The sequence below is a fragment of the Glycine max genome, chromosome 16 (genome assembly GCF_000004515.6).
Source record: "Glycine max cultivar Williams 82 chromosome 16, Glycine_max_v4.0, whole genome shotgun sequence".
In the NCBI taxonomy this organism is placed as follows: domain Eukaryota; kingdom Viridiplantae; phylum Streptophyta; class Magnoliopsida; order Fabales; family Fabaceae; genus Glycine; species Glycine max.
Window position 1 is genome coordinate 2,833,364 of NC_038252.2, and position 14,297 is coordinate 2,847,660.

Sequence of the window (14,297 nt, forward strand, 5' to 3'; positions counted from 1 at the left end):
CACAGAATCATGTCTCTTTTGTGAGGGAAAAAAATAGACAATGGAATCACATTTCCATTGTTTGCAGAGGAGGTGAAAAAAAATAAAGGAAACACAATTTCGTTATATAGTATACAATGTAATCGTGTTTCTATTATTTTTTGAAGAAGGTGAAAAAAATAAACAACGGAAACACAATTTCATTGTATATTATACAAAGAATTGTATTTTCTTGTTTCTAAAGGGAGTGCAAAAAAATGGAAACTCAATTTTGTTATACACTATACAAGGGAATTGAATTTCTATTTGCCTCTTCTTCTTTCTCTGTGCTTCACATCCTCAAACCTCAACCATAACCATGTCACTCATTGCCATCATTGTGCAACCCAAACAACACCCACACCAACAGATTTATGCGCCACAACACCATCGCACAATGGGGAAATCGCACAAGCAGAGCCTTGGAGGTTTAGTCTTGCACACAAATGGAGGTGAAATGATGGTGTGGCGAGCGCCATGCTGGTTGCTACACCAAGGGGGTCATGCACACAAATTCAGAGTCTAGAGTAACGTGCAATGTTGTTTAAGAAGAAGGGGGTTGCATATGCAAAACTGGAGTTTGGAGCCACAAAGATGGGCAACACTAACTCAAATTTGAGGCGGAGATGATGTGGTGGTGATGGGTTGGGTGGGGGTGAGAAGAAGGGTTAGGACCTTGGTGGCACAAGGAAGGGAAAGGGGAAGGGAGAACTAAGAAGGATAAGAGGTTCTTTTTTTAGGTTTGTAGGGGCTAATAGCAAAGAGTGTAGGGACCAATAGTAGTTCCCATGTGTCAATTGAAAAAGGGTTTTTTTGTGCTTTGTACGAATTTGATCAATGAAAACTTGGGTCAAATAAAATTTGGTTTACTCATACTTTTTAATTTAAACTATGTACAATTTATTTCGCAAGTTTTTTAACCATAAAAGTCCTTTTGTTTTTAAACCTAAAAAAAATCGTCTCATTTTTTATCCAAATATTTTGGGGGTTTTAATATATTTAAGGTATAAATAATTATAATAATTTAGAAGTATATATATAAAAAGATAAGTGGAGGTTCAAATCAATACAAAATTTTATCTTGTTTCACTTAATCAACTCCTTAGAATTAAATTGAATAAAACTAAGGTGCCACATTTGCTTATTTTAAAATTAGAGGAATTTAATTTGTTATAGCAGGCGTGGACCTCACTTCTCCACCAACACAGAGTAGGTTTCACCTTTCAGGTTGTCGTAAATAAAATAATGTGATGTACGGACAACACACCCACCACACTCTTTGACTGCATGCACAACACAGATTACGTGATCTGAGTACACATGTGCTCATTGGCTCATCACTAAATCAAGGAGATTACAATATTACATGTGCTAGAGAACTAGAAAAAAAGTTTCATACAATCCCATTCAATATCATTAAGGAGCCGTACAACTAAAAAAAATATTATCTATATCTATATAAGAAATTTTGTTTCCTCTTTTCTTCTAAGATGAGACCTGACATGTAAAGACTGTTTCAACACTGAACAACTTTCCCTAACTATGCAATAGATTCCCAGCAATTAGATAATAGCACATGACGTAATTATTTTGGATCCAACACAAGTCAGTACATGACAGCCTGAAGGTTACACAATTCTAAAGGACACTGGCACTGCTAGGCAGAAGAAAATTGGTACTAACCTTGAAATAGATGTTGTCCTAGTTAAAAAGGTGATAAAAGAAATGAAGAAAAATTTACAAATAAAAAATTTGTTACACCACATCAAGATTTTTTGTTCTGTTTTGGCAATCAATAAAAAATATTTGAATGCATGATAACCTCCAATTTTAGGGAAAACAAAGAAAAACAGGTAGCAGATAAGTAGATATAATACAAGTCTCATGGAAACACATCAAAATAAAGTATCCTTGAGTATATGTAGCTATGCTATATTTTCAAATGGTATATAATAATCCAGTACCCATGAATAACCAACTTTATGAGCAAGTACACTTTGTATAAATTGTTGAAACACAAAAATCATATTAAACTTTTTACTTGAAGAACAAAGGAGTAAAAACTGAGACACAAAAGTGTCAATAGCAGCAATTGATTGTGTGGAGAACAACCTATGGAGAAATTTCAAGTCTAGGCTCAAAGCAAAAACCAGTGAAGATCCATAACTTTGAATGTAAATTAGATCATCTGTACCATAGCTAGCAAAAACATCATCAAACTCCCCAAAGCCATGGAAGTATTTGTGAGGCATCCGAACAATCTTTTCCCACTTCCTATCATTAAGAACCCATATAAGAACGGTTAACTCATTGATAAGTGCACCAAATTATCTCAAACAATAAAGTATTTGGAAGTCCGAGTGTTGAATACACATGAACTTTATTTGTATTTAGATTGATGCAAACTCAATTTACAAGCAAAAGATAAGAAATTTAAATATAAAATATAAAGAAAGTAAGAGATAAGAAATTTAAAATAGAAGATAAAGAGAGATAGAAGATAAGATAAAGATTTAAATAAAAGATGATAAAGATAAAAAAATAGAAGATAAAATAGATAAGAAATTATAAGGTAAAAGATAAGAAAAAAATAAATGATAAAGATGATGATAAAAAGATGAATTCAGAATTTATATATGTTGAGGTTTAGTATGTCAAATTATTTGTGCTGCAAAGTTATTAATAATTTTCTCTCTCCGTAGTATTCGTGTTTCTATCCACATCTACTAAGACATTTTATTTTTGGTTTTCCGCATGAAAAGCCTAATTTATCTATTCTTTTCTTCCAATTTTTTTTTAAAGATGAAAAATAATAAATTGTATTAAGATTAGAGATGCATGAATTGGGCTAAATGAATATTAATCTATTTCTAGCAATGATTTTATTTAGATACCATTTTCTCAATTTTTTAGGAAATAATCATTTTTCAATGCATTATTGCCTAAACATTATATGGATGACCAAATCATAATAAACAATTAAGCACATAAAAAGCAATAGAAACAAGATTGCATTAAATAGATAATAAGAAAGAGTTATATTACAAGAGTTGGTATGTCAGGCTTCCAACAATGGAGTTTTAGTCTCGGTGTCTCTGTAGGTGTGTAGGAATGAGTGTTTTTTTCCAGTACTTGCTACTCCTTTTAATAGGGTCAAGGTAGCTTAATTTTCACGCGACCTCACACTTAGTCTAGGCTTTCGCGCTAAGCATGCCTTTGGACTTTTCATGGGTCTTCTTTGCATTGGACGATCTATCTCAATCTTCAACTTTTTCTAGTTTTTTTTTTCAAATCTTTATATCAATTTTTTTCGAAATCACTTAAATCTTCTTCTTTTAACTTATGTTAATAAAAAAAACTACAAAGATATTAATTTATTTATTATTTCATTAAAAATAATGATAAAGTGAAAAAATTATAATATTTTTAACAAAAAATTATAATATTTTTAACCAAAATTAACTATCAAATTAATTCAAATTTTAGAGTTATCTCCAACTCTTTTTGTTATGTCGGGTCGATCATGCTTACCAATTTCTCCCACCATTACAAGCTTCTCATTCATATTCATCAGACGACCACATGTTGGTGAACAAGGTAGAGCAATAAAGCTCCTTCTCAAGGTAGTTTGCGAAGAGCAATGGGAGATATCGTATGCAATCAGCGCATGACAACTTTCTGATGGAACACCCATGACTGAGTAAACTAAAAAATATAGCACACCATTGCATATCACACTCTCATTACCACCTCTCCACCCCATCAAAACCTCTGTTGAATTTGTCATCCTGGTCTCATTCTTTGAATCGTATATATGAATTGAGATACCCCACTGGACAAAATCCTCAGGGATTTGCTTTGATTTCACAATTGCCACTTTGTAATTGTGGGATTTTTTATTCATTGACATTGCCAATGCATTGTAGTCACGAGATTTCAAACCTAGAGGCCCATCGAGCTTCCTGTAGTTTTTTTAGGTAATGGGGTTGCACATACATAATTTGCTTCTGCTGTCATTGTTCATGAAGCAAACTAAACCATACAACGAAGCAATGAACCAATTAGAAGTTTCAATCAAGGGAAGTTCAATGCCATACTATTTCCGAAGGGTGGGATCATAAGCATAACCAGATGGTTCATCTGAGTTAGTAAACATAAAGTACCAAGGTTTTTGTGGCAACAAATTTGAAGGGTTCCATAGAAACCTTTTAGAGGTAGCAATCTCATACCATCTTTTACACACACATCTTGCTCTGAAAATGCTTGCAATGGGGGGAGATAGGCTAGGATACGCTCCACCAATTCATCAGGCAAAAGTGCACCCACATAAACACTAGTTCCTTCTTTATCAACTTCCTCACCAAATTCCAAAAATGAACCGACCTCCCTAGCTAGTCTCCCTTCGACCATCATCATCATAGTGGTTGATCCATGAAGTGTCTCCCGCCATGATAGAGTTGAAAGTAAAGGGCTACTGAGTATATTCAAAAGTACTCAGCTTACTTTTAAATCATCCTAACAACAAATAAGAAAGAAAACTAAAGAATATTTTATCAGCTGAGGATATAATAGATCATGGAAAATCAAACTAATACAAGGTGAAGCACCACATGTAGAAATGAAAAAGACATTTTAAAATCCACACCTATTCATGCCATAAGAAGAACATATACAAGAACGAAATACACCTCATTTCAAAAGGAAAATCACAAATTCTGAACCAAAGAATGAATTGGACAAAATACAACAAGGGCACAATCATCATATCTCACCAAAGATAAGAAGACTCAAACAAAAATCACCTCATTTCAAGAAGAAAATCACAAATTAGGAAATGAGAAATCAACTTATCAAAAAACTAAATACCGTTGTAGTGATTAATTAAGATTTAAGTACTTTTAAAATTTTCAAAAACTTAATTTTATTTTATTATCTATCTATATATATATATATATATATTAAAAATTAATTTTTTTCACTATAAATTCTTTTAGTTCTCTTATTTTTTCACTATAATTAAGATTTAAGTATTCATTTTTTTAGAGATTTGAAGTGAATTGTCAAAAATGGATAGATAATTGTTGCTACCGTTGAAATAAATTTTTTAAAATTAAAATCATTTAAATTTTATCTAAGATCACCAATATCATAAGATTAATGGAACGAAATAATCATCTTATATATTAAATGTGAAATAATAAAATTAATTAATTATAAAATTTTGATAAATTAATTTACAACTTAAAAAAAATTGCCTAAAGTCCCCAAACGTCTATATAAGGCCCTGTTTAATTTCCACTTTATTTTTCTTTAAATTAAAAAAAATACTGTAATTTTTATTGTAAAATATATTTATTAGTTTGAAAATATGATAAAAAAAGTCCCCGAAGGTTCTCAGATATACAAGCGTGGGAGAGAAGAATTACCTTAACACGTGGCAAGAATATGAGGGCCATACCTTACCCGTTACGAAAAATCTAGAGAATAGAGAAGATTTTAGTAGTTAGCAGTAGACAACGCGCGAAACATCTCGAAGACAAAGATTTAGTCTAACCATTTCTATTATCAGACATAACATAAGAAGTGTCGTATATAAAAGCAGCACGTTCTCTTTCACATTCCCATGAATTAAGGTTGTCACATAACGACAGTTTTGATCGTCTGCATCGCAACACACGTACACAGAACACTAGAATCATTATTCGCTTCAGGGTTGGTGGCTCGATTTTATACCGATAGCTCTCTCTCTCACTTGGATCGGGCGGAACCGTTTGGCTGTTAAATTTATATCTCTTCTTTTGTTGTTTTATTTCCTTGGAAAATTTTTATGTAAGCCATTCTTCTTCTCTTCTATTTACTTGTTGGATCATTGTTTTAATGACTGACTAACTAGATGAGATTATGAATGATGATAAAATGGAAGAGTGAAGCTCTTTGTTCGTTATGATGATTGTTAAAAAGTATTATAAACGTACCTTAATGTAACTTTTAGAAAACATTTTTTAATCAGTATTCAAGGGTACTGATTAACAATACTCTTGTTATTTTCATGTGGGTGTAGGAGCTTTGTCGGTACTTGGTTGTTTTGAGTTAATGATTAAATCAAAGATAGTTTTTAATTAGTTAATGACATTTTCTAGGGATTCCCATGTTGTAGTTGCTTCATGGTGCTGTATGAAAGATTTACGTTAATCCATTTAGACTAGAATTATATGAGTGCAAGTCATTTAATGGACCATGGTACATGAAATTTTTGGCCTTCATTATCAAATAACTCTATTTGAAGACTTGGTCACCTCTAATTTTACTTGGGATATAATTGGTTTGTTGTTGTACTTGTACATAAATTTTGAAAGAGTTTCTTAAGGCTCGGTTAAGAATCAAAATGTTTATCCTAATATTTGTGTGATCATTGCTAAAACAATCATATATAGTTATAATATTGGCTCATGTTTTGATAAGTTTTTCTATTAATTAAGTTCTTGCAGTTGCTGACTTGCTGCAATTACAACATATTTATTATTTCTTGTGTAATTATAATTCTGAATTATCGTGATCACATCACAGAAATATGAAAAAAAAAACATGCAGAAACGTAGCAATTTCCTTTGTTGATATGAGATATTTTGTATCAGAAATGCAAATTTTGATGTGATTGTAAAGCAATTGAGTTTTGCAATGTTAATTTTTTGACTAAAAATGATACTGAGAAACATTAAGGAGAAAATAGAACCTTGGTATTTATTTATGTCTGGAAGACATATCGATCTCCCTTGTTTTATTTCTACATTTATAATGATCTTAAAGTTCTTTTTCTTGGCATTATTTGAATTATAGGAAAAGATTTGTGCAGTTAGTGTTAGACCATATCCTTCTAGGCTTGAAAACGCTGAAAATTAATGGCTCTTATATGGAACTTCTTTTCAGAAGAAATTATTCTTATTTTATGTTCTATGATGCATGTTTTTCTTTTCTATTTTGCTAGCTTAAAAGGAAGTACAAAAATGGTGTTCTTTCATTCATTCGTTCTTGGTCGATACTAATCCTGTTATTAACGATCCTTTCTGTGATAATGCAGAATTTGCACTCTATCCTAGTAACTTCCTGAGTTATCAGTAATGATGCCTGCATATAGAAGCATGGACTCATACCCATATCAGAGAAACCAAATACCTTTCCCACATTATTATCATCCTGGCATTGAACCTATTCACCCTCAAATGAAGCTTGATCCATCCAAACCACCCTTTTCTTATGACCAACATTGGCCATATGCTGGCAACTTAGGGCACCCTATTCCCCCACATTTCTGCTGTGGCCACAACAACTTCCCTTGTCATTATAGCTACATGCCTTCAAATCCTCATGCTCCTTCTCCAATGTACTATTCTGGAACTTGTCCTTCATATAGTGAACCATATTTTGTTCCTTATTCACTACAACCACATTATACTATGGATCTGCCCAGGTATGAATATGACAAATTTATGCCCCGAGAGCATCATTGTTGTGGCTGTCCTAATCATCCATGCAGCCAAAAGGAAGGTAGAAGTGTGAAGATTGAAGAACATGAACCTGATGGTGGAAAGAAAGTGAATGATGCTTTGGCTCCAATCCAGCTCAAGAATTACCCATATCCCTTAGTTTGGATTCCACAGGAGTACACAAGTAACAAACAGCTGAAGAATCCTAATACAATGGAAGTTGGGGAACAAGACAAGTCTCCTCGTTTTGAGAATTCTAATGCTGATGCACAGCCAGCACAGGATCCTAGAGTATGGAATGGATGGCTTCCCTTCAATATAAAGGGTGCCCCGAACGTGATTCACGATGGATATGGAACAAGAAACCAGAAACAGGAGTCTGGCAATAATAGAGGGGAATCTGAAGATGGAAAAGTGGACCAGAAACATCAAAGTGAACAGAATAGGTCAGAATTTCCATTCCCTATCTTCTGGTTGCCTTATTACAATAAGCCGGAGGAGGGTGGTGAGACTAAAAACCAGGAGAAGAATACTTTTTCACCAAAAGTTATTGAGGAGGTACCCCATACATTAAAATCTGTTCCAGCAAAGTCTCATGTTGATGAAGGTGGTAGGAATAGGAACGGAACCGGATCAAATCAAGCTGAATACACAAATACAAATGCTGCGGATGTTGTAGAGAAAGTGACTAATGCCAGAAGCATACCTGTGAAGCAAATGGAAGAGAATGTGACAAAAAAGGACTCCTGCACTGGTGACAAAAAGAGGCAATCTGCATCTTCACCAAAAGGATCCAAGTTACCTCCGGTTTGTCTGAGAGTTGATCCACTACCAAGGAAGAAAAATGGCAACGGGAGTTTGAGTTTGAGTTCAAGGTCGAGGTCCCCAAGTCCACCTTCATCAAAAGGGCAATCCCAAGCTACAACTGGTGAAACATTCAAGACTCCTGTGAGTGGAACACATGATAAAGGTCAGCCAAATTCGGATCATCAGAATGGGCCAACAAACACCAGTGAGAGAGTTAAACCAAAGGAGAAGACCATTCCGGTGTCAGAAATATGCAAGACTAATGAAAACCAGGGTGTTGAGTGTAGGGATGGATGTCAAAGCCAGATAAATGTAAACATACCTAGTGAAGATCCGAAAGGGACAAGGGGAACATGTCCAGATGGTGATGACTTCAAGACTGAAGATAAAAAGGCAGATAAAGGGGCAGATAAAATGAGGGAGAAAACTGCAGAACTAAAAGATGTGAAGGATTCAAGCGCACAAACTGACGCAGGTCAAAAGGAGGTAAGAGTTCTGTCAGATGCAGATGCTTCTGTTTTGATACAAGCTGCATATCGCGGACATCAAGTTAGAAAATGGGAAGCATTGAAGAAGTTGAAGCAGATAGATGAAGTCAGGAAGGAGGTGACTGATGTTCGAGACCGTGTTCAAGCCTTTGAGAGATCTTCTGATCTTCAAAATGATGACAAGCAAAAAATTGCAATTGGAGAGACCATTATGAGACTCCTGCTGAAGTTGGATACTATACAGGTACATGTCAGATAACCGTTACTTAAAATGAAATCAGTAATGCATTTTTTATATTTTTGATTCATTGACAATAAACATTACATGGAATATGAAATTGTTTTGCTTTTGTACTTCAGTAAAAAGATTCCATTTTTATTTATTAGGTAATCTTAATTGAGATATCATGACATCAGAGTATAGTTTTGATATTAGCTAATCTTAGTTAGATATCATGACATCTGTAATATAGTTTTGATATTTCTTCATTCATGGATATGGGTAGTGACTTTTACATGCCTAATTACCTGTTACAACTTACAAGCACTCCGCATTTGAACAAAGATTAGCATTTTGATCTGCACAGATATGAATGTTGGTTGTGGTTTGTCTGAGCTATTAATCGTTGTTCATCTTATTTATGATTTTTTTTAATTTAGTTATACTTCCTTGTTCAATGTTATGCTTACATATCGCTCAACATTTATATCAGGGTTTGCATCCAAGTATCAGGGAGATCAGAAAATCCTTGGCTAGAGAGCTGACAATTTTGCAAGAAAGGCTTGATTATATAATGGCCAAGAAACCTCAGCAGCAGGTGCAGGATTTCAATGTTCAGGAACATGTTGAAGTCACTCCAATGAATATGCAGAATGAAGAACAAGTTGCTGTACCAGCAGACTCAGCTGAAGGCATTAGTGATGATGCAAAAGGTCCTTGTGCTAATGTTGGTGGAAGTGAATCCCAGTCACCAGTTGATCCTACATCAGATAAGGGAGCAGAGTCTGTTGTGCTTCCGAATGGCTCGCATAATGATGATACTAGCCAAGTGGTTACAGATGACACATTGAATTCTACAAGTGATCTGTCTGAGACGGACAAAATGGCTGTGGAACCCGAAGCTAAATCAGAAGCGAAAGACATTCCCACTGCGGAAGACATTCTAAACGAGGTTGATAAATTGTATAAGACTGTTTTGGAAGAATTTCCTGTGGGAGTTGTTGATGAAGATATCGATGATGTTATTATTGAGAAGGAAGAACAAGATGATGTTAGTTCTGGAAGTCTCCAAGCCATGGTGGATGATTCGGCACGAGATGGATTAGAGAACCATGCAATGATGGAAATGCCAGTGGGATTATTTGATGAGGATGAAAGGAACAATGAAATGAATATTTCTAAAGAGGGAACACAAACTGAGAATGACATATTTATTGAGCTTCCTATGGGACTACTTGATGAGGATACAGCAATATCTGAAGTTAAGAAGCACGATCGAGCTAAGCCTAAAACATATAAAGAGGTTCTACTAGCTCAAGAAGGGGAATGCAATGCAGATGAGAAAACAAGTTCTTCAACAGATAACACTGCGAACGAAACTCAACTAGGGCAACAGCAGAAGCTGGAAGAGCAAAAAGAGGTGCATTCTTCTGGGGAATGCTGGGTGAAAATCAAGTACCAGGAAGAAGGTGAACTCAATGGTGATGCACCAATAGATATAAGAACTGAGTGTAAGTCAGGTGAGGAAGTTGAAAATGATACTAAGTTACCTCCTTTGACAACACAAGTCAATGATCATGGACCAGGAAATGAAGATGTATGCTCAAAAGCAAATGATGTAAATAACATATCGCCCGAGGCCAAGCCAATGGAGTTAGTACCTTCCAATGAAACACAGAAGGAGGAGGAACCAGAAGAGAAGATTGCACTTAGGGAGACACAAGAGATGGTTACTGAGCAGGCAATTGGTGCTGATGATAAAGACCCAGAAGCTTTGTTTAAAGAGAAAACCGAACTATCTTCGCCTCCACCTGCATTACAAGAACCTGAGCTGCCTGCGGCCATGCGCGATGGAGAGTTCAACGGTGACACGAAGTTACTGGAAGAGAATGAGAATTTAAGGGAGATGATGAAGAAGTTGCTTGAAGCCGGGAATGAACAGTTAAGCGTGATAACAAATTTGACTGGCAGAGTGAAGGACTTGGAGAAGAAACTAGCCAGGAGCAGGAGTAAGAGAGTGAAGACAAAACGGTATAGACCAGCAACTTCCAAAATGTCTTGCATGAAATGAAATACTCCTAATGTTTCACTGCATGTGAGAGCCTTTTATGTTGCAATGTAATGTCTCCTTTTTATTTCATTGAGTATATGTAAATGTAATTGTGAGATTGTGGTATGAGTCCTGTTCTACTGAAAACACTATAATAACTGTACTTTTGTGCTTTAAAGATACGAAGTTGTTTTTTTCTCTTCGGCGTATATTTTTTGGTTTCAATTGGTAGTTCTGCTAAAACTTTAAATGGTTGGATTCTAGTATTTAGGTTTTAACTAAGAATCCAACTATTTAAAAGTGAATAATTTCTGAGCCATGATCCTGAATAATTTCTGTTCTGTAAGTCTGTCAGCTTAACTTTTTCTATTAATATTTGAGAATCCCCATTTTAATACTATAATTCAATTCAATGTAATATGGTTATACTCAACTTACGGCAATGTATTTTTGAGTACCCTAATATTTTTCAAATTTACTTAACATTTTTCATTTTCCCCTCGGTTTCATAGCCTATTCTATATCTTACTGATGCAGAAATAATGCGATGAATTCTGTTTACAAATGAAGTATAAAATATAATGTGCTAAGTGATGTTCCTATTTAATGTTTCTTTGGTGGGATTTCTCCACCCAGATTTTCTACAAGAACGTTTCTTCTTGGATGACTAATTGGAAACTACAAAGTAATTTCCTTTAGGCTACGTGACATGCTTCACACAGATATTACCCTATTCTTGTACCAACGTAATAATTTTCAGAAAGAAATAAAGACTATCTAATTCTACCCTTGTTCACACAAATCTTTTGAATCTTTTTCCTGTAACCATCAAGTTCATTGAGTCATATTGTTAATTTCTCCAAGCATAGCACACCGATCTTGAGCAAATATCTTAATTAGCCTCATTTATAAGGTCCAGGCTTTCCCACACAGATATATTAACACGTGTCTTAATATTTCTCCCCAAGACGTGAAGACTAGGAAATATTTTCCCCAGACGCTAATATAAATAGATTAACTCATACATAATACATTGAAGGCAAGCAACAAATTAACCAATTTATTTGCACTATGGCACCTCAAAACTAACCCCATTAATTTGCATTTGTTTTCCTTGTGTTCACAACCCTGCTTGATGCCTCTATGGCGGGTGTAATTTATATTTACTGGGGACAGAATGGTGCAGAGGATACTTTGGCCAATACATGTAAAAGTGACAATTGCACTACTACACATATACATACGTGTTTAACAATATTTTTTTCTTAATAATTATTAAAAATGTTGCTAAAAGTTTTTGACAACATTTATTTATATTTGGTAACATTTTTTAAATGTTGGCAAAAGCTTTTAAAAACATTTTTAATAAGTGTTTGAAAAAAAAAATATTATTAAAGATTACATGGGTTATAATTTTATGCCATTGTGAACACAGCTTTCCTATCCACATTTGGCAATGGAAACCCTCCAAAGCTCAATCTTGCTAGTCATTGTGATGCATCCAATAATGGGTGCAGTTTCCTTAGTGATCAGATTAATACTTGCCAGAATAAATGTGTCAAGGTGAAGCTTTCCATAGGAGGAAATTATGGGAACCATGACCTTTCTTCAACTGATGAAGCCAGGTAAATGTTTAATTTTCCTCAATTATATATATCATCCCATATTACCATAAGCAACTTTTTTCTTTCTTCCTATTAATTTTTTTTTCCTTGTTGATAAAGATCATGAAAATGTAAATGTTTCTGTTTCATCAGTTTTTGGTGAGAAAACTAATTGAGTTTAATTTTGATACATTGTTAGCTTAATGATTTTTTTATTTTGTGAATCAATTAGAAATTCAGAAAATAATTTATACATTGAAGTCTGAACCTACTTATCATGTGGGGATTCCTGGACCTTATAAATGAGGCAAAGATGTTTACTCAAGATCGATGTGCTAGCTATACTTGGAGAAATTATACAATTATTACTCAATGATGCAACTAATGAGTCAAAGGGTTGTTCAAAAATATTAAGAACAAAAATATTTAAAACTTTCTACATTGGTTGAATAGGGAGAGTTCTTGAGGTTTTTATGCTAGCTAAACATATTGTGTGTCTCAGGAAAATTCGTAGTAGGATTTCGTAGAAATGACTGCAGTCTGCAAAGAATTAAAGGCAAGTGTTGCATATAAAACTATAAAGGTAATTAATCTTGATTTCCATGAAAGTTCTTTCTTTTATTTAAATAAAGATGTATAAACACCTTTATCTATGCTACTTGAGACTTGAGAGAGAAAAGGAGAAAAATAAAAATAGAAAAATATAAAGAAAAAATAAAACTATCAATTAAGTATAGATAATATATGGGTATCAAAAAATTACTACTCTTTTTTTCATTCAGAGTTACTTATTTGGTACGAACATAGTAACAGTGAAAAAAGTACCAAATTTGTTAAACTATGACCGCGTAACTAATGCTGGTCTACACATCAGATTTGTCATTATTCGCATATAATATATCCTTACGGTTTACCTTTCTCCTTTTTAATTACTTTGAATATGATTATATGATCATAATATATTCAGAAAAAAAAAGTATGATCCTAATATACTAAGTTTTTTAGAAGAAAAAGAAAAGCATGATCATAATACACTAGTTTTTTAGAAATCACCAAAATAATATGGCTTGTTGGACTGTCCTAAAGAAGCCGACGCTGACCTCCCTAGACGACGATGAACTTGACAACTGACAAGTGATATAAATTAATATGGCTTTATAATTTGCTTATTAGAGGCGCTTGGGCCCCTTAATTGATTAAAAATGTAATTTGTTTATTAGAAAAAAAATAATTTTAAGGAAGATTATAATTAATACTCCCTCTACTCGTTTATATATAAAATAATAATGATAATAATGAATTCATCAAAATAAAAAAAAAATAGATAATTTTTAGTTAATTTTATTTAATAATATCAAAATTTTAAATTTTATTTTAAAAATACTCATAAAATTAAATAATTTAAGTTATAAAAATATTTAATAACACTACACATAATTTAAGAGTTATTTTTTTTTATCAATGAATGTAATTGTTTTTTTTTAAGAACAATGAATGTAACTATTTATAAGCTAATAAACTCAACCACTTGCATAAAAAATGAGTGGACTATTTCATTAATAGAGTTCATACTTCATAATAAATTGAGAGTATAAAAAGTAATTAATAATTAATCCGCTTAAAATT

The 14,297-nt window shown here is 33.5% G+C and overlaps 2 pseudogenes; one reads left to right on the plus strand and one right to left on the minus strand.

Moving 5' to 3' along the window:
• Positions 1–353: 353 nt before the first annotated feature.
• Positions 354–4,468, minus strand: LOC100806388 (F-box/kelch-repeat protein At3g61590-like; annotated as a pseudogene).
• A 1,138-nt stretch (positions 4,469–5,606) lies between these two features.
• Positions 5,607–11,265, plus strand: LOC100806922 (BAG family molecular chaperone regulator 6-like; annotated as a pseudogene).
• The last annotated feature ends 3,032 nt before the right edge of the window (positions 11,266–14,297 follow it).